Below are 22,104 nucleotides of genomic sequence, written 5' to 3' on the forward strand. Positions count from 1 at the left end.
AACGACATAAAAACAAGACACCATCACCGCCGACTGTACGCGCAGGCGTTGCCCAAGAATGTCAACACCTTTCGTGATAAGGCCAGGGATGGCTTACTATAATGCATGGGCAATCTTCACGTGCCATGCTGGCCGATTCAACAATGACGCGCGTGCGTTCATCCGTGTGCTTAAAGATTATTTTGTTTTGTCGAACACCGGTTTCTCAAACCGTCTTGCGCTCTAAAAATTGGGAGGGACCGTTACGTTACAATCCTGAAGCTCACTGTCATAAAATACAGAAAGGACGAATGACGGGAAAAGCACCCAAGCACCTGATGGCAAGCGGTGGTGTCTAGTGGTGGTGGTGGGATAACTTTATTGTAAGGTCCTGCGGGTTACGGGGCGTAAGGCCCCATAGAGCCAACCAGTGCGAATTCGCCGACTTCGTCGTCTGCTCGTCTTCTGGCCACTCAGAAGTTGCAACGCGTGGCCAATAATGCTGGCCGTCGCGAGCTAGTTACCGTCGCAACGGCAGCCATAAGGTGTTTTATACAGCTTATCCGTAAACGTACGCCTTTTCGGAATACCGGAGTTACCGGAGACGTAAATGAGAGTGGCCGAGTTGTTGGCGCAGAGTTTAACTAGAGATGACACAGAGTTACTATCGCAATAACCCAATATCTGGTGAAAAGTTTCGGCAGTTAGGTAATCGTTAACGCAACGCCGTTTTTTATTTTTTTTCAGCGGCAAGAACATCAATGTAGTACGAAAACGTACCCAACGCGTTGTGGTTCAACAAAGCGTCCCAAGACGCCGCTGCCATCATTGTTGCTGCAGTTCGCTTCTCCAGTTACCTACAAGTAATGCTACGACGGGGGCTGTTTGGTGAAAGATCATGACTAGACACGGTGCTTAAGGGGTATAACAAAGGACCGGTTAGGAGCAAGAATACCGACAAGGTGAAGCGCAACACCGACAAACCGCTACTCAGGTAAGGATAAAACATGTACGGAAAGGCTAAAACTCTATAATGATTCCAGGTATCGAGGCCGATACCTAAAGGCCCCAAATGCTGCAATCAAGGAAGCGAGCGGCATGAGCTGGAGAAAGCGGCGGCAACTCCAGCGGCCAGCGGTACGCGAACATATGCCACAAATTAAGGAACGCACCGTAGGGTGTTCCCAGGATTCAACGCGCGATGTGCTTATTTGGCGAGTGAAAGCTGAGAGAGAATGTCGTCGGACAAGGTTGCCTTGTAATGGCTGACCGTTGTACAGCCTCTTAAGATGTTCTTTTTTTTTTCTTCCATGGTGCAAACCTTCCCAATATCTCTACTGTACATATATATACACTACATCGAGGCAGGAAAGAACTAGACAACGCGCGATTAGGTCGTGGTAAGTTTTAATGTCTTCCACGACTGCGCTGTAACCGCGTACGCATCGCACTCTCTTCCGAAAAGACAGCTGCATTGACACGTAATATCGAAGCCGATAAATACATACGTTGCAATAACGACCGACGATGCAGTGGCATATTGGTGTAAAATGCGCACAGATCGGTTGGCAAAGCACCCGAACAAGAGCGCATCGATAAAGATTCACTGGCGATTCAGCGGCTAATGCGAGACAAATGCTTTAGCATTACGGCGCACCTCTTTAAGGTCCCGGAATCATGATTTCAACCGCGTTCACAACATTTCTTCTTTCCACTTTGACACTCTTAATGCTAACGCATTAAAGTTTACTGGGAACCAAGCACACTATAGATCACATTCACAGTGCCGAGACCACCAAGCGCCGGACCACGTGCTGGGCCGACACGTGCCTGGGCCGAAAGGGGAGGATCGCTTCAAGGAGTGTTGGCTTGCAAAGGCTGCCTGCGTGACATCATGCCACCTTCTAGTTTATATATTTCCTCCATGTCTTGTCCCAAGTGTCACCTCGCTCTGGTGATCTTTCGTGTGACTCTTTACTGTGGTGGGAAATCTTTTTTTTTTTTTTACATCCGTTTTCGCGCGGTGGCATGGTTGGTATCTAGTAGAAATGGGGCGCATTGGGCCATGGCTGGCTGCTTGACGCAATGCTGTCTCCTTAAATACGAGTGTTTCCTTCATGTATGATACAGTAGTTCTACCAGATGGTGGCTACCCGCCGATCCCCCTTCGACATGAAGAGGTCACTTGCCTCAACGGCGGCTACTGGAAAGTTTTCTCAATTAACAGAAATTTTCAAAACTGCTTTCGTCGTGCACTCCAATTCGCAGGAGTGGAGGCGTGCTTTTCAAGCAACTCCTTGTCATGGGAATCACTGGGAAGTGTTATATTGCATGTCCTCCGAGATCGAGCGGCGCGCCTGCAGTGTTTAGCTTATTGCAACGTAGTAACTTCTTTAATCCGAATGCTGATATTCGGATATATATGCCTGGTACTAGTACGTCTTCGTCGTCCTATATATTGCAAATGGTCAGTTTTAACAGAGCGCAGACGTTGCATAACGTATACGGCTAACGGAATACCACCGGAAATGGCAGCGATGGTGATGATGATTTATTGGCATCCCCTTTGAAACGTGGCCGTGACAAATTGTCACCCAGCCTGCTTGATTTAATCAGGTATGTTGTACCATGTTTTTTTCATTCTAGTATTTCTGTATAAATCTCCTAAACCTTGTTTCCTGTCACAAAACTCTATCTACCTTGTAGCCGTATACCTATACCTCTAACGGATCCGGTCGTATCAATTTCTTCCCTACTTTCTTTCCCCCAGTATTCAAAACATATCTTGCTTATCTCGACTGCTGACGGGTTGATGCTTCCATTCACTTTAAGTCCCCAGTGCTTCTGGAAGGTGTACATTACCTGCGGGTCTCACCCGGGTGAATTCCTTCGCATGCCATTAGGATGTGTTGAGTGGTCTCCGGATTTTTTCTGCAGCATACACATGCCTCGTTTCGTTGCGAATATTTGCTCCGGCGAATATTTGCTCCGGTATGTTTTTGTCCTTAGGCAACCAGCTCGACCCTCAAACAGTAAAGTTCCCTGTGTGCCTTGCCTTAAACGATGGAACCTACGGAAATTACGCCTCGCTTTTCAGGACAAAAATCAGCCGTTTGAAATAACTAGAAGGAAACTTCAAAATCGGCCCGGGATACACGTGGTATGGACACATAGCTTTCATTTTATCCTATAATCACGTCCTCACGTGAAGAAAAACAACAGCCCACGTAGCGACACCTGCCGACGCTGTGATCCCCCATCACACGCTAGAAATCATAATTCCAGTACTCTTCTCTAGAAAAAGAAATTAAAGATTTTTGTGGTGATCATGTCGTTGTCGTCAGATTGAAGCCAAGATATAAGAGAAGTACATTCGCTCATTACAATGAATGAATGAATGAATGCATGAGTGAATGAATGAATGAATGAATGAATGAATGAATGAATGAATGAATATTTAGAATGCGCTCTCACTTGCTGACTTCAGTACTGTACGAAAAGGGGTGTATTCCTTAAACCAGATTAGTTTGCACGACCCGGACAAGGATGCATGGTCGTCGCGTGCGAAACTCTTTTTTTTTTCTCTTTGATTGGTTTTTTTCTCGGAATTTGTTTTTGGGTTGTCAGCCCTGATGACCCCTTTTATTTTATTTTATGATTGGTTTTAATGCCCGTTATACCTTCCGGTGGTGGGGGCTTCCCCCCCTCCCCCCGCTATTTCTTTTTGATTTCCTTTTTTGCCTTGGGGGAAAAACTAAGCCAAGGCTCAGCGCACTTTGGTAAAACAATGTGCTGCAAGGCGTCGCCACTAGCATTGCTGTACCACGGCCGGGCTAGAGGGGAAAGGCGCGCGCTCGTCTACCCTCTAAGCCCGGCCGTGGCTATACCTACGTCTACGACTGTACGCCTCTACAACGCCTAAAACTATCTTCACTACACAGATGCCTTAGTGATCGGAGCAACAGTGAGGGCGAGAGGCTCCCGGGCTCCATCTCGTTTTTTAAATCCTGCCTTGACTAACTAGCGCGCACTCGTTTCACCCCCGTGCTACTTGCCGTAGCTTACACACGCAACGTGTTGACAACGCCGTAAAACGTCCGCGAGACAGCGTGGAGCGCATACCGTCCCTCAGCGTGTGCGATGCACGTGCCGCTTCACAGCGCTCGGATCCGTGGCGCATTACTGACGCATGAGAGGGCGTATACGCGAGAGCTTCTCGACACGGTCACCAGGCGTGAAACGCGACCGTCGGGCCCCCGGCTACTGATAAGCGAGCACGGGTCACCGTACTCGGCCTTGAAAAGGCGCGTGCTGCGCTACATGGCGCTCATCCGAGAAACGGCGCCACCGCAGCAAGCCGTTTAAGGAACGAAATGTGTCTAGCGCCGTTGCCTTCCAGGAACGTGTTGTCTCTTACCTGCAGCTACCTGGCTGACACCATCGACACTGACGAGAGTGGAGTGTGCTTTGCCGAGTTTTCTGTCTAATCGATGCAAGGCGATTACGCACTGGCTGCAACTGCACTTCGCCAGCCCCCTTCGCACGCTTCCCGCCGTCCTGGCCTCAAGCGGAGACGCGTTACGTGTTCATGCTTTCGCGATGCGCATAAGCAAATGTAAGACAGACAGACGGCGCCCCCCCCCCTCCCCCCCGAGTGAGGCTCGGGGGGGGGGGGGGGCGCCGTGTGCAAATCGAAAATTTAGTTGTTGCTTTTTATTAATACGCAATGAAAGGAGTGGTTGACACCAGTATTGGCGCCCGCTAGTCCTTTCCCCCAGGGCAAGCAAAACAATATCGCACAAGAATGGCATGCACTGGCGACAGTCAAAAAGTATTAACATTTGCAAAATTTAGTGTTGGTCCGGGTTCCGTGTACATGATACGATACTACCAAGGCGATGCAAGGGATGCAAAGGCACGCATAGACCTGTAAAAGGCCCGCTGTGCCATTATGAAAACGTCTTGCGCTGCTCAAAACATTTCCACGCACGGACATATATGTGTGTAAATTTGTAGGCATTGAGCGACGAGCTCAAGTACAGTACTGCTGGCAGAGTTTCTCTCGAGTCTCGATCACGCCTCGGAGCATCTTCTGCGTCAACGTGGAAACGTCTACACACGCTCACTCGCAAGTTGAAAGGCATGACCGACAAACAAAATTTTTATACCGTGAAACCGATAGTTGCGTCAACAGGGAAGGTGTGTCTCAAACAGCAAAATGGCGGGGTTTGCGCCGCCGTAGCCCTTGAAGAGCCGGGAAGGGGGCGGGGCGGGTAGGCGGACAGACAGTAGGCGTGCGACGATATCAAGATGTCTACCTTTCTCGGAGGGGTTGTAGGTTGATGACTGTGGCTTTTATTTGCTACGGTGTACGTGAAGTTTGGTCACTAAATGACTGACTCTCTCAGAATGGTGGCTTAAAGAAAAGAAAGGGCAAACAATATAGAAGGATGAAAGGAAGCAATGAAAAAGCAATACGAAGACAATTCTTAAAGGGAGCTGAGAAACTGGGAAAAACAGAAGTAATATAATGATGTGTGTGCGTACAGGGCTGAGTCCTGGAAAAAGATGATGGGGTAGGCGTCGCAATGACCGACGAATCTGTATACTTTAAGGAAACCTGTAAACAACCTGAGTATCAAAGTCTCGGGGGGTGTGGGACCTTATATGGTCAAAACGGCTAGACGGACCCTTTACACAGGCCGCCCAACAAAGTGCGTGGCGGTCCGTGTCGAGGACCGTGATGCGACCATAAAAATAAGGTGCATGATTTTGTTTGAGGTCCACATAACTGTCCAGCACTCTCGCTCGGTGGCACAGTAATTTGATTCTCCACAGGATGCGTGTAATGTGGTCGTATATATATATATATATATATATATATATATATATATATAGTGCGAGATTGCGGGTGACGAAACAAGGACACGGCGAAATGCTGTGAAAGAATCGTCACATTCCGGGGTACGAGCTAGATAGGTCAGTCGGGCCTTTCAAGAGGCTTGCGTGCAAGTGGTGCGACAATAGGGCCGAAGCAAACCGCAAATTAGCGACTGTAAGAGCAGAGACCGAAGAAGCTGCAGAGCTCTATATGATGGAATCCCGATTGATAAAAGTGGCAACAAAGCCAAGCCTTTCGTGATCCAAGAGACCCTGTTTCTGGAGAAAGCATCCTCCGAAAGCATTCGCCGCCGTAGCAAGAAGGTCTCCACCAAACTGACCTTATTTCTCAGCTCCATGTTTAGAAACTAAACTCTAATCTCCAAGGTATCACTGCTGCTTCTACTTAGCAAGAACGATAGATGTTTACACAGGAATGAATAGAAAGAGCTATTCATTGTTTGTCAAAGAAATCACATCCTAATGCAGACAAAGTACGGCCAGCTGCTCAAAATACATAAACTGGCGATAGCTTGACATTCATTGCAATTTTTCTGCAGTTTAAATTGATGCAGGAGGCGTAGCTGACGCTCGGAATATCGCTCGTATAATAATTATGCTTAGTTATTTACTTATTCACCATTTTCTGCAGTGTATATACGGGATTATTGCAGGGGGGAACATGGTACATATTATATGAAACCACAAAGATAACAGACGTAAAGCAAACAAAGTAAAGCAAACACAAGACAAATTAGTTAAAAGCAATGCCCGTAGGAGGCCTCAGAATCGAAATCAGTAACCGTTTTAGGCAGATTGTTCCATGTAGAAATCACAAGCGGAAAAAGCAAGTATTCAAACACATTGGTGAGGCACTGTATTTCACGGACCTTTTAGGCATGGTCTCGAAAACAAGACGGAAAATGCGGAGGCATAAGGTAGTGTTATTTCTGTATCCCTATCTTTAAAGTATATTTTGTGGAGAACGATCACTTTTTTCCTGAGCTGCCGTTCGCTCAAAGGATTCATTTAAACCTGGAGATCATCCTGCTTTCTCAAATTACAGGTCAGTCTCATTACCTATAACCTCCAAAATGCTCGAGCACATCATATCATCTACAGCAATGAAGTACCTCGATCAGCACAGATTCATTTCCCCCCAAAAGACACGGATTCCACGTATATGATCCCGAGAGTCGAACTTACGTATTTGACTTCATAGCTGAACTTCTCTACGCTGTGCACTATACCAATAACTACAAATAGAACCGGTGTTCGTGGAGTTCGCAAAGCCATTCATAAGTTTGATCATCATCATCATCAGCCTATTCATGTCCACTGAAGGACGAAGGCCTCTCCCTGTGCTCTCCCCTTCCCCTGTCTTGCGCTAGATGATTCCAACTAGCACCTGCAAATTTCCTAACTTCATCACCCCACCTAGTTTTCTGCCGTTCTCGACTGCGCTTCCCTTCTCTTGGTATCCATTCTGTGACTCTAATGATCCACCGGTTATCCATCCTACGCATTACATGACCTGCCCAGCTCCATTTCTTCCGCTTAATGTCAAGTAGAATATCGGCTATCCCCGTTTGTTCTCTGATCCACACCGCTCTCTTCCTGTCTCTTAAAGTTAGGCCTAACATTTTCCGTTCCATCGCTCTTTGTGCGGTCCGTAACTTGTTCTCGAGCTTCTTTGTTAACCTCCAAGTTTCTGTCCCATATGTTAGCACCAGTAGAATGCAATGATTGTACACTTTTCTTTTCAATGACAGTGGTAAGCTCCCATTCATGATTTGGCCAAGCCTGCCGCATGCTTTGTCTTCTGCATATTAATCTTCAACCCCACTCTTACACTTTCTCGGTTAAGGTCCTCAATCATTTGCTGTAATTCGTCCCCGTTATTGCTGAATAGGACAATGTCATCTGCAAATCGGAGGTTGCTGAGGTATTCGCCATTGATCATACTCATATGATAAAACACTTGCTAATCTTATCCTAAACAGGAATCTCATGAATTGGTCTCTCTAACCTTGCGGACAATAGCTTGTTTCTGCAAATGGATTTTCCTCCGCACCAACTCTAGCAAAGTCTCTCAGGCCATGTTCGTCATTTATATTAGTGATATAAGCAATCACCTTAATTGCACTACCAGAATTTTTGTCGACAATAGTGCCAGTTAGAGAAATATTACTTATCTCAATGTCACAATTTTTTTTGCAGTCGGACTATGGCTAAATTGCTATGTAGTGCAAAAGATTTCAAATACAGATGGATATTTCCGAAACAAAAAAAAATCTGACCTTTAGGATGACCGCTGAACCTCAAGCCTGTCTTTTCGCTATTAATAACGTGGCCACTGAAAACTTTTCCACAGTAATATATCAAGGCATAACATTTCATAAGACTACGCGGCACAATCACATTGATTACCTCGAAAACATCCAAGGCCTTTGGATTAGTCAGGCATCACTTACACTCCGCAAATCAAGCAATTAAACTCTTCGCGTACACGAATTTAGTTGGACCCCAACTGGAATTTGCCACTATGATTTGGAATTCACATCAAACATATATTTTATCAAGGCACTCGCCTATAGCTTCACAATAAGGCCGCTATATACATCTGTCACAAAAAATAACGCTCTGGCTACTTCATCATGACTGATAGCCAATTTAAACTTGTGTTCAGTCGAAAAGCGAATACTCGAAATTGGGTGCACATTAAAAAAACCAGGATGGTCAAAGGTAATCTGCGGTCCCTCAGTATGAGCGTACAGCCTCCCGCATTTTTAACTATATCGTGCGTCGTCCTGAAAGGAAGATCGCATTAGACGACTCTTGCATAGGAGAGTGCTTAGTGCGCTTGAGAGTACTTCTGCCGGCCTCGCTGATTATCGCCGTTTAAAGACGCTAAAATGACGCGTGATGGACGCTCGCGCGATATAGTTAAAATGCGGGAGGCTGTACGTGCGTCATAATGAGATCGTGGTTTTCGCGCTTAAAACCACCAGAATTTTTTTTTCTCTTTTTCTGGCAGCCTAATGGCCCATACCGACAATGCGGAATAGGTCGTGAATCAGGTTGTTGAGACACAAGCAAAGATAATTTGTTAAGTAAATATTTGATCGTTGTTAGTGTTTTCAGTCTGCTGGAAACCTTCTTACAGGTTTCCTTGAAACCCCGGGCAGAGGAAAGTGGTTCTAACGCCGAAAGACCCTCGGCTCTTAACCTTGGCTCATCGCCACTGGCCTCCTGCACACACCAATATCTTGCGCTTGCATACCAAACTGACTAATATCGGTTGTTGCCCGTTTAAGAGAACATGACAGATTTCTTCGTTGTTTCAAGGGCTTATGATATTCGTTCAAAAGCAGACATGATAAAAGTGCGAAGTTACGATGCGTACAGCGCGACAGCGAAGCTGTGCTGATAATACCTGAACACATCGGTACACCCCACCGGAAATGTTTTAGAAGCACAAGAACTGAAAAAAAAAAAAAAAAAAACATCATCGCAGCTAGATCACTCGTTCTCGGCAGGAAACATTCTGATAATACTTCGCAAGACAAACAGATTGCTCACCTGCGTTCCAGGATGAGTGCTGAAGCAGCAAGGAAGTTTAACCTCACCGCTAATTCCACACTCCGAAAACATTTGTAGTTGGTTGCATTATTCAGCGGCGCTACCAAGCGAAGACAACTTACTGAGTGAGGGTCCGTTTGATAAGACACGCAACGCAGAGCTATCATGTTTTTCAAGCATATTTTTGTTGGAGCTTCCGTAGAAATGAAAATTAATAAAGTTTCGCGACTTCCCCAATGGAAGGAAAGCAATTGAAACTGCTGTTAACTAATAATAGTCTGGGATTTTACGCTATGATAGGCTGCAACGTGATTCACCTGTGAAATAATTCAGAAGGGCTGTAAGTAAGTGGCTCTTATGTGAGAGAGGAAGATAAAAGTGCATCACTGCAACTGTCTCTCGATAAGAGGTCACCTCAACAGTACTGGACGGGGAAGGGATAACGGGAATAAAAGAGATAGGAGTGAAAAGAGTAGAGCGGTAAGACCCCGAAGAAGGGATGAAGAAGTAGCAAAACGGGGCTTATAGCCGCGCGTAAAGGTTTGTGGACTCAAAAAACTCATGCAGGGCCGTGAAAGCTCGCTTGGTTATAGATGCATGTCCGCGTGGGAATAGGAAAACGCTGGCGTTGTCCGTGGGGAGTCCAAGGCGGCGATATGCGGCTGCTAATGAATCGCGGGCGTGGGAATAACCGGCGTAGTCGAGGAGAATGTGGCTCAGAGTTTCATCTGAGCCATCGTTGCAGCTGAGGCATGCAGAACTGCCGGTGCCGGAAAGCTGAGCAGCACGCTGTTGCAGTTTTGGCACAAACGACGCGAAGTCCGAGCAGAAAGGTCCGATCGGCTCGAGAGAGCTCCAGTTTTGGGAGGGGACGAGGCGGAACACCGGAGGCGACTCACGCATCGGGGTGTTTGGCTCTGATGGCGATGGATATAACGTGCCGGGCAGCGTCAAAGGGGGCAAACAATGTTGGTGTACGGTACACAAGGGCCCTGTGACTCTGGCTAGGTCGTCTGCCTCAGAAGGGCTGGGGTCCGGAATAATTTTGACAAGCTGGGTTTCTGAACGTGCGCATATTTGAACGCACAGAAACGTTCTGGCACTCCGGTACTGTCAGGAATACAGCAGCCTCGACTTATATCCGATCACGTGACGTCGCCTTCAGTAGCAGAAGGCACCAAATATACCCAATAAGCCACCCTGGCGGCTGCTACGTAAACAGCATAGACTAAAAAAAAAACACGTTGGGCTAATTCCTCCTTACTTAATGACATAATGTATTGCGAAAGGGCACAACCGCAAAGAATGCACGTGTATCTGCGTGTCTTCTTTATAACTGGGTCTTTGCGCTACATCATGTCGTAAAGTAAACAGCATAGAGCTTCCTACGAGAATCACTAGAGAGACTTCTGGCGCTGTAATCGTTCGGCTACCATGTGAATTGTGGATTACCTTCAAAGTACGTGGATTTGTACAATTCGCTCTTCTGGTGTTATTTATTACGCTTTATCTTTCTAAATTTCCCCTCTCAAACCATATTTTTGTAAGCGCCAGAAGGAAATAATTTAGGTTCCTGCACACATTCATAATTATTCACAATTTTTGCATTTAACCAATTATTTTGATGAATATTATCAGTTCGCAAAGTCACAAAGTCGTTCGGAGTCATAAGGACGAAGTTAAGGCAAATCCATGTGCTGCGCTCATAATTCTCATGCTGGCTGAATCACCAAATATGCACCTCCTGTAGACTACTACTTCCCCCTGGTAACTATTGTAGAAAACTCTACGGTAAGCAAACCCAGAGTTCCAATGTTCAAAGAGGTTGAGCTTAATCGCGTTATGGCGCGTCTGTCTTAGTATGACATAGTATTATATGTCTTCTTATTCAGTACAACTTAACCACTTTGATCGAGAACCAACTGTAGCCTCTGCACAAGTGTTCATTTGAATGTCGAAAAAGACCTCACATGCCATTATTTCTGCGTTAGCGTTTCATCTTTCACCTCTAATCCCGCCCTGCGCTTTCACTAATTCCAGTTGCTAGTTCGCGCTTCCATAATTCAGTCCTGTTTCTACGTGATCGCGTCCCTGTCCTTGTATGTCCTTAGGCTGAAGAAAGAATGAAGGAACTCTACCAACTAGGACTTTATGCGGGAGACAGAGCCTCACCTTCTCCTTTTGATGACCGTATCGAAAACTAACTCAATAAAGAAAAAGAACAAATAAACTAGCCAATGTTTCAAGCATTGTTGACCTCACAAGTACACGCGTTTCTAGTAGATTCGGCTACTTACCGGACTTAGTTTGGCGTCTTCCTCGACGTCCGAGCTTCCGCCGAGCAGCTTGTTGAGCAGTCTGCCCGCAATAGTCCTCTCTACGAGCGAGCACGACAACATTCCCAAAAAGAGCAATCTAAAGAACGTCCGTCGTACCATTGTACAGGCCCTGAGGACGCTAACCGCCGCTTAAACTGAAGCACCACCACTCAGGCTCCAAAGTCCCGGTTCGAAATTCTGCAGGTGGCATGTCATCTACCTATGTCCGTCAGTCAACGTCCTTGATTCACACATTTGTAACTGCACCACTGGGTGGACCAAGTAAAAAAAAAAAACGAACGCTACACTTGAGTACACACTGGCACGCCTGAGGAGTATACGGTTGGTGGACTTGTCGAGTCTCCTCCTGATCGTGTGTTCCAGTGATGCCGCACTCGGAACAACCGAAGGCTTTGTAATCCGTGCCAGGCGTGCGACGTCAGAGTGACGTCAGATGCCGATGAGGCGGAGTCGACCAATGAGGCGACGCGAACCGCGAGTGACGCGAACGTTACGAGAACGACCACTTCGTCACAGCCTGCGTCCATCTCGGCATCTTGTCTCGAGAAACTTCGACCCTCTGGCAGAGGCACGTGCCTTAGGCGCGAGCAGCTTTCGAGCGTTATGTGGAAAGGATGAGAAGAAGAACAACAAGGCGAGAGAAAAAAGTAAGTTAATAAATGGATAAAGACGGCGAGGTGAGGAAGCAGAGAAGGATTCCGAGAAGACGGTGCGTCGGTTTGCATTTTATACCAAGATTTCGCCTCGGGTGCTGCAAGAGTGGGTTTCTTTTCTTCAACGCCACCACTGCGTGGTTATCGTCACCGAGTGCCGTTGCGCGCACGACACCCTCTCTCCCTGGCGGTAAGTGGGCGAAACGCGAAAGGAGGTCGGTGTCGAGCCTGCCCCTCCAACTTCTGTAAACGAAGCAAGGGTAAAGACACACGTATACGTCGATTTCTCCTACACGAAGCTCCTACTTCCTTAAAATAGCGTATCGTTCGGCTGCGCATTCCAATACCTCGTGCTGATTCTGGACCAAATTAATCAGCTAAGTGAGTGATGAGCTCTTACGTCCTCAAGCTGTACATGGACTCCGTACAAAGGGGGGCTTTGCATCTTTTCTGAACGCCTGACCCCAGCTGGTCAAAGCTTGTCTGAGCGGTTTTTTTTTTTTTTTTTTACATCACGTTGCCGTCGGAATGCAGCCCCCAAAGCCTGCATTCGCTCCCGCAACCTTGTCCGTATGGAGCAAAACGCACAGCGAATCAAATTTGCGGCGATTGCGGCGTTGATGTTTCCATGCCGTTTACTGATTTACTTGGATGTAACCTGAAATGCTGGCAAGCTTATTATCGCCGCTTTGAGGCTGTTTGTTTGTTTGTTTGTTTATTTATTTATTTATTTATTTATTTATTTATTTATTTATTTATTTATTTATTTATTTATTTATTTATTTATTTATTTATTTATTTATTTATTTATTTATTTATTGGATGCAATACAGTCGAAAACGATTTTGCCGCCGGCTTTACAATAAAATACAGCTACTAATTTCTTAAAGAACAGTACCAAGCGTCGACAGAGTTCCTGCTGTAAAGCGGTATACCAGTGAAGATAGCACTGATTTCGTTAATGCTTTCGTGCGGTCGACTGATTTATTTATTCCGCAGCTGTCATGGCCATTGGCTACTCCACAAGCAATAGGTCGTTGAATGATTAAGGGATGATCACATATGAGGTCACGTGGGAGCGTTACAGCGGGAGGCGTAAGCATTGAAGGGCTGCGGCTGAAATTTCTCCAGTCACACGCTAATTTTGTCGCGTCACTGTTTACTGCGAAATTACGTGCCCCGCATTACTGTTCTTCCATATCCTCCTCAAACTCGAAGGCAGCTAAGGAACATAAATGCTTTTCAAGTCAGGTGTCACTACTCGCTGGTATGTTAATTACGAAAGTGAAAAACCTATCTTTCGTTTAAATATCGTGGTGAAATGGTGAAGGCAGAATAAAAGCTTCATGGAGCAAAGTAACATTATCCTCATGTTCCTCGCTGTAAAAGCAGCTCTTATTGGTTTTTGTTTCTTATGAATGAGGAAGGGCAGATTATCTTCATAAACTTCAGTGACTAAGAAATGTCAAAAGAAAAGCAAACATTGCCACACTTAACTATGGTTCACACAGGCGTAATATATATATATATATATATATATATATATATATATATATATATATATATATATATACTAAGCATAACGGCGACCAGTGGCCCCAGTGGCCCATAACTTTAGACGGCACTATCTCCAGGATCGAACAAAAACGCCGAGGTGCATCGCGAGATACACCACAAAAACTCGCGTGACTCGGAAAACCATTATTTGCAATAACAAAAAAAAGACCTCAACTGGCCTGCACTAAATCAGGCATGGACTGCTATGCTACGTACGCGTATAGTATACATAAATGCCCAGGTTAGTGGGCGGATTGACGGCCGTCGCTGCAGCACAATTCGTCGTGCATCGCACGCATAATGCGAAGGTTGTGGGTTCAGTCCCCAGCGGTGACGAGTTATCTTACTGTCCACTTTCATTTTACCTTTTCTTCATTATCTTCTACATTCCAATTTCAATCGCAGCTAATTTCACTCCTACGCTTTCCTTGGCTTCATTGCCTGCTGGCTTTATACGGTCACGCATTAACGTATCGTGACAGCGCGATGTATCAACAACAAGCGAAGTTCCGTCATAGCGCGCGTTACCAGAAAAAATACTGTCTTTGCAGTGGTTGCACGAAAATTAAAAAAAAAACACCGCCGCACTCCGTACAGATGGTTAACCAGCGAAGCTCAAACGTGCGGCCCCGGTGCTTATCAGTGGGTTAATCCCAACGCTGTATTGAAGCGTTTCTCAATTATTGGTTACATGTTTGTGTTTCTAGCGGAACGCAAGCACCAATGGCGGGCGGATGCTGCTAACCACGACGCCCAGCTATCTCGAGATATCGAACGCATGCGACAACGGCGAGCCGAGGAGCCGGCGTTGCGGGCAGAGCAGCTACGACGCAGAGAACGACGTCACTAACGGCGCTGCCAATGGCGCGCGCGCTTGGGTGCGACGTAGAGAACGACGTAACTGGCGGCGCAGCCAATGGAGACGTTTGGAGAAACACGGGGCGAACGGTCTTTCGTTTCGCCTAACCATATACAGCCTTCGCTGTAAAAAGGAACCTTACACACGACGAAGAACAAGGCACATTATTAGAAATGCAACACGAAGGTCATTATTAGCTCTGTCACACGAGCACGCAAAAACTCTTTTACGCAAGCGGTCGTTTACCAAGTTGAAAGACTTTTGAATGAAGAGTTGTTGCGCAGCAGACACACGGCGCCGGCGATCTCCTTTTAGTGTTTCCTTTTGGACACGCTGCCGAAAGCGTGGCGCTAGCGTTCGAAACAATATCAGCCAAAAAAAAAACTTATGTATCTCGAAATATAAAGTGAAAACTTATTGTTTACACGTTTTGCAAATAAATTTAACATAATCAACGCTAATATAAAGATTTATTGTAGTAATTTAAAGAGCGTCATCATGTGACATCCCCAGCCCGTTCGACCTGCTTACGAGAGTACAGAGGAAAATGAGCATTACTGGGTTTACTACACCTTCTGCGAGACATAAAATTATTTTTATGATGAGCCTAGGCGACAGAAAATTACGCATTCGCGTAATTAATATATGATAATTGCTGGTGCCCACTGGTTTCGAGGCTACTCCTTTTCGGCCGTAAAGGAGATCGGCGAACTCCTCTTCCATAAAAGATCGCTTCTGAAAAAGAGATCCCTCCCTGTCGTGTGTCTGCGGGCGAAACTCTTTTTCGGGAGAAGTATTTTTGCTCAAAAGACTTTCGAGTGCCCGGGTGACAGGGGTATAACAGACTTTCCACCAAACAAATCAGAAACGATTGGCTTACACAAAAGCGTGCACGAATTCACTCGTTCAAGCGTGCACTCGTTAACAATCTGTCACCTTTCAAACAAACTGCATAAGGTCACTACCTATGACAATATGTCACGAAGCACTGCGACAATGCGTCTTTGCTTGTCCGGGCACAACCAGGAACCAAGAATCTTGCCAACGGATTAAGGACGCCTATCCAACTGCTTGAAAAAAATGACAGCAGATCCACGAGGTGAATGATGATGAGTGGGCGAAGCTCCGGAGGGAATCATCGGATCTCCCGCTTAAGGGGACGCTAGCACAAACGCGTTAGAAACGTGCAGTACTCTCTAGTAAGGGGGAGCGGCCACAGCGTCTTACGCAGCCATTTACACATGCCGGAACGTGCACCGCGTTTGCCGACGCCATCACATGACTGCTGAGAGAGTATACCCCCCGTATTCATAAACGCTCCTCGACTTGAACTTGACTTGCCACCGCCTTACCTTCAACGCGTTCACAACGCGTTGAAGGTAAGGCGGAGAGGCCACAGCGTCTTACACCAGCTTCTTACACGGGCCGTAACGCGCTAGCACAAACGCGTTAGAAACGCGCTAGAAACGCGGCCTTTCGTTAATGTTGGGTATTTATTGCCATCGTGGTGCGTGTGTCCATGTCCGCTTCGTGGCGTAGTGGGCTAACGCCGCGCGCTCGGAAGCGAGGGGTCCCTGGTTCGATTCCGCGCTACGGACACAACTTCGGAATTTCTTTTCTCATTTTTCTCAGACTGGTTACACACTACTGGTTACACACTACTACTACGACGACGGGGACGGAACGGGTGCCGCTATAAGGAGCTTCGCCCCTAAAAGCCGGCTGTGCAGAATCTCACACTGCCGCTCGTATTACGGGCACACAACGAACCGATGCTCCACAGAAACAGCCGGTACGCTGGCCGATACGCACAGAGATGAACATTCGTCACATGTTGATGGCGCATCCTGGATATTTATGCCAACTCGTGGCGTCCGAAACACATAACGCTGTCTAGATTGGAACGCGGCATGAATATTTTATGTAATTGCAAAGTTCATTTTGAAAAGCCGAGCGACAGATGTCTTCAGAAGACCCCTCGTACAATACATTGCACATTGCCTCCAGCATTTGTTTTTTTGTTTGAAATTAACTCGCAAGTGATCACGCAACATATTCATTCTGGGTATGAAGTACGGTGCATGTGTAACTGTAAAGAAGTGGCTTACTCATATTCTTGTCATCCGCTTTCGAGGAAATTGACAGTCAAATGACCTAGACCTCTGTGTCCTCCCAGACGGCGGAAAGTAACCTTGGGGTATTTTTTCTAAATCACTGAGATTCCGTGAAAATACCGAATTCGGCAGCAACATGGCAATGTACTACACGTAGTTCCATCTTCTTATGTGCGTTCTAGCAATGAAATGCATTTTTTACCATAGCAAATAGAAGATGATGGAGATGGATTTTTTTCCACATAGATGGAGACGCAGTTTATGGCATCTGACCATGGTATTAAAATTTTAGAATTAATGTTCAAGTTCATAAAATAACAGTCAACAATAAAAACCACTCTGAATAGCGATTATATCCCATAGTTTTGTTGGGATCACAGGAGGATATATAGACACACACGCGTATACAAGAGAGAGAGAAAAGGTAAGGGAAAGACAGGCAGGTTAACCAGAGGTTATCTCCGGTTGGCTACCTTGTACCGGGGAAGGGGTAAAGGGATGCGAAAGGAGAGAGAGAGAGAGAGAAAATAAGTAAAAGTAAAAAAAAGAAAAGAAAATCACACACGCACACACACAAAACAGAACCCTTTCTGTGGGCACTGCCACGCAATCTGCGAAGGCGTTCTCATGTTGCATAGTGTCAACGTTCCATCCTACGTAATACAGTGCAGTGCGTATACAAAACTGTCGATAAAGTCAACCGTTCAAAGTATTGTAGGCAATGTGCCATACAATGTAAAATTCGTAGACAAGGAACCGCTGAGTAATCGACAGCTACGTGCCCGCCCCAATGCTCCACAAAGCCCGCTCTGGACACGCCAAGCTTGGCAATGGAAATTTCGGCCCAGGTATAGCATGACATCATGGATCGGAGTGAACGGGCCTTGAGCTATTTAGGTGGCCGTCGGCTCCACTCAAGGAAAAGTCAACGTCGTTTCGTTAAACCACTGAGACCGTTTTGTTCGCGATTCAAAACGCCTGCGCAAACCATGTCTCGCGCGCGGTGGTGACAGGAGCGTCCTGAACTAACACGATTACGTCGTCCACTTCGCGAGCATTTCCGAAGCGTGACCGCATTCGCTTCCGGGCCAAGGTGACCAAGTGCGATAGCAGCACACGGGCGACGCTTCGGACCAGTGGCGTGTTTAAACAAGCCTAAGTTCACTCACGGCGTGCTGCACTTAGCTGCAGCGACGCCGACTCGAACGAGCGACCCGAATGAATAGCGACCGCTCGGTATCTCGTTGCCGGCTCCACCCCAGATGTTATGAAAGGGATGCGCGCACGTGCGCAAAAACGGTCAATGGCGCCATTTTGAGCTCCGTAAAACACTTTTTTTTCTCTCCTTTTTCTTACGTTGCTCGGTCAGCGTGTCTAAAGGAACTGCATAACAATAAAAAAAATCAGCCAGACTTCGGCGACGGTTCTTCCGGCTCTCAACCTTTTTACGGCGGCAGACAGCGGCAGCTCTCACGGCAAACACTTTTTTTTTTTTTTCAGAATGCCCATGACGTGGCCTTCATCAGGTAATGCTCGGCGTACCATGGCCCCCGAAATCCGTGCACGAACGCCGCCACTCTCAGGGTCTTCGTGGCGCGCAAAACACCGGGCAAATTGCTAAGCCCGAATATTCCGCGATTGCAGAGTGCTTAGCGCATCCAACTTTCAACTGTTACAATAACGCGGGAACATGCGAACTTGATTCTCAGGTTGGCTAGATTGTTTTTCTTCGACATACTCTTAAAGAGAGTCGAGTCCCGATAGAACTTTTGTTGCGTTTATGTTGGCCTGTCGTTGAGTTCATTGTTTACTTAATCGTCAGATAGTAGCGAAATTCAGGCGTAACTTCTGCAAGTGACTATCAACGGGAAAGGATGAGCTTAACGCTTTTCTGAGATAACCACTGGGCCGAATTCAAGGAAATGTGTTGCATTTCAGAGATAAAGTTGAATTCTAGTGACTGTTGGTAACGAGATTTCAATTGAGGGACTGAAATGATTTCAAGGAATTTTCAAAAATTGGGAAGCTTGAAAAAAAATAGAAGCACGAAGTTTGCAAATACGTAGTTCTGCACCAAGAGCAGATATTGCAGTTCTCTAAACTTCATCCATTACAGCATCCAAAGCGGACAAATTTAATATATCAATTTATATGTTAAGTGAACTCGTTACATTGATGCAAAGCCCTACTCACATATTAGTTGTAGATTTTAGAATCAAGTGGAATGCATAAATTTTGTCCGCTTTAGATGTACTATTAGATTCAATTTACAAAATTGTTATATCGTTTTTCATTGCTGAGTTGCAGAGTTGTAAGCTTGATAGTCTCGTTTTCTGAAAATTTGCGATATTCAACAATTTTTATTAAAACATTGACGGCCTAAATAAAAACTTCGCTACCAACAATCACTAGATTTTAAATCTTTCTTTTAAATCCAACACACCTCATCAAATTTGGTGCAGTGGTTGCCGAGAAAAGCGATTTCTCCTTTCCCATGTATTTAGAAAGCTAAAGCTTCCCCGAATTAAACTTAGTGGCACGAAGGAAGCCATTCGAGAGTTTTAGATAAGGGTGCACAAGCCACTTGCCGTCCCTCTTCTAAATGTTTCTATTAATATACACGGCGTCCCCGGGTGGTCTCCGTCCCAAATGCTGACCAAGCACAATGCTGCTACAATGTTATTCTGACAAGAAACTGCGCATTCAACATGGAATTGCCATTCGTCATGTAAAATTATTTTTTGAGTTTATTTTGCATCATTACTATATTACATACCATTATTCTTTCAGCATACCTGCTGCCCCACTATGCTTCGGGGCACGAACACGACCTGACAAGAAGCTCGCCTTACAACCAATATCGGTTATAAGTCAAGCTTATAACCTCACAACCGATATAACCTTATAACCGATATAAACTTATAACCGATACCGGTGTTATAGGAGTGTTCACACATAGTTTTCTAATGTTGCGGAAAGTCTACTACACGCTTCTCGTCCGTAAAAATAGGGAAAAGAAAAGAGAGACGTAGCAAGTATTACATTTCAGAAACACTTATAAGATAATTTCATTTGATACTAAAGTTGGTCCGGAAATACCATTATTCTGACGTCATGACTCCGAGCGAAATTTCTGATGTCATGTGTAAATGTGGTTAGGTGTGACGAAGTTGCTCGTAAAGAACGAAAATATACAAGAATGCTGCGTACGTTTCCTCAGCCTGCGAACTCCCGTGCCGCAGCCTTGACGTCACGATGACGTCACGATGCATCATGACGTCACGATGCATCCACCTCCTGGCTAAGAAAAGTGAAACTTGTTTGCAAAGAGAATTAATACGGTGAATTATTTATGGCGTTCTGACACCTGCCAGCATCTCTTCTTTCAAGGTGTTCGGAGGCTTTGACCTTCACTTTATAGGAAGCTTTAGCTGTGGGCCTCCTATCTAAATACACGAGAACGAAGAAACAATTTTTCTCGGTAGCCGCGGCACCACAGTTGATGAGGTTTGTTGCATTTAAAAGAAAAAAGTTAATATGTAATGGCTGTACGAAACACATTTCTTATTTAGGACATCGAGTTTTTCAGAAAAATTGTTAAAAATTGCAATATTTTCAAGAAAACGAAACTATGAAGTTCACCTACTCTGTAACTCATTAATGAAAATGGATATCACAATTATGTGAACTGCACCTAACAATACATTTAAAGCGGGCGAAATTGATCGATTATATACCGCTCTGCAAAATACCATTGATATATGAGTAGGACTTTTGCAAAACTCTTGTGAACAATGTGAAACATTTAGGTATGCTGTAAATTAACATACAAAAATTTTCCGCTTTAGATGCTCTAACGGATGGAGGTTTCAGAACTGCGACATCTCTTTTAGTGCAGAATTACATATTTGCAAACTCCGTGCTTTTTTTTCTTAGCAATTATCGCAAATTTTTGTAAAGCTTTCGAGGCCAGAAGACAAAATCCTGCTTCAAACAGTAACTATAATTTTATTTTCTCTCTGAAATGTAACAAACGTCGTTCAAATCGGTCAATGGGTCGTTTCATATAAGCGTTTCTACGTTTTACATGCAATTGAACAGGCTGCATCGGAATTGGCCCCGAGCCAAAGCTTCCTCTTAACGCTAATTCCTGCACATCAAAAATGTCACGTCAGTGCTCCTTAAATTGTCATCTTCCGGATGAGCAATGTGATGTCGGGAATTCTTTTCTCGCATCTTTCTTTTTTTACTTTGTAGAGAACAAAGCAGATAGTTTTCTGGTACAGTGACCTCGAAGAGGATTCACTGTCTCGACGACAGTTGTAAACAGGCTTATACAATTGCCGCTCTGCGGGAATCGTATATAACCACGTATAGTTATACCACAACCCACTCCCCGTGGAGCGGGTTGCGAAGTTTGCGCGGTAATCAAGAGCGAAAAACGACTATATAGTGGCATATAGGACATGCCGCCGCCTATCGACAAAGCAGAACCCCATGCAGCGTCCACCCGGAGCTCTGCGGTTATTCTTTGCCGACGCGCCTTTTGATTTTTCTTCGGGTATTGTTCACGCTTGGTCTGGCGCTGTCACACGGGTATATCCACATAGGACAGTCCGCCGCACAATGCGTCGAACAGCGGCCGAGCGGGTTGCGAAGTCAGCGCCGAAATTAAGTGCGAAAAAACAACTACAGTGGTATGGGACACGCCACCGCCTGTTGAGAAATCAGGAATGCCAGCGAGCTCTATGGTTATTCTGACGCGGCTTTTCATTTGTGTCCGGGTATTATGCACGCATGATGTGACGCTGTTACACGGCTATATCGACATCGGACAGTTCGCCGCACAATGCGTGAAACAGCGGCTTCTTATTCTTCCTTTTTTTTTCAATTCTTTATGTGAAGCTTTCCTCGGCCCCTAACCCTCCTCCCCCTTCCCTTTCTCTCTCTCTCTCTCTCTTTTTTTGTTTTTTTTTGTTTTGTCTGGATACGGCCGTTTGGCCGAGTACACTGGGCCGATTCTAATACCAGTACACGATACGTGTTTTCGCAACGGTCTTGCTGTGGTTTGTAACGCGGCGGGCCGATTATGGAGGCAATAGAACGTCACAGCTTCCACATGCCTCACATAGCATTAACCA

At 45.7% G+C, this 22,104-nt stretch overlaps 1 pseudogene; it reads right to left on the bottom strand.

Annotated features, from left to right (window-relative positions):
• LOC119464841 (gastric triacylglycerol lipase-like) overlaps window positions 1–12,091 on the bottom strand; it is a 30,251-nt pseudogene extending 18,160 nt beyond the window's left edge.
• Window positions 12,092–22,104: the final 10,013 nt, after the last annotated feature.

Source organism: Dermacentor silvarum, chromosome 9, assembly GCF_013339745.2.
Source record: "Dermacentor silvarum isolate Dsil-2018 chromosome 9, BIME_Dsil_1.4, whole genome shotgun sequence".
Taxonomy (NCBI): Eukaryota; Metazoa; Arthropoda; class Arachnida; order Ixodida; family Ixodidae; genus Dermacentor; species Dermacentor silvarum.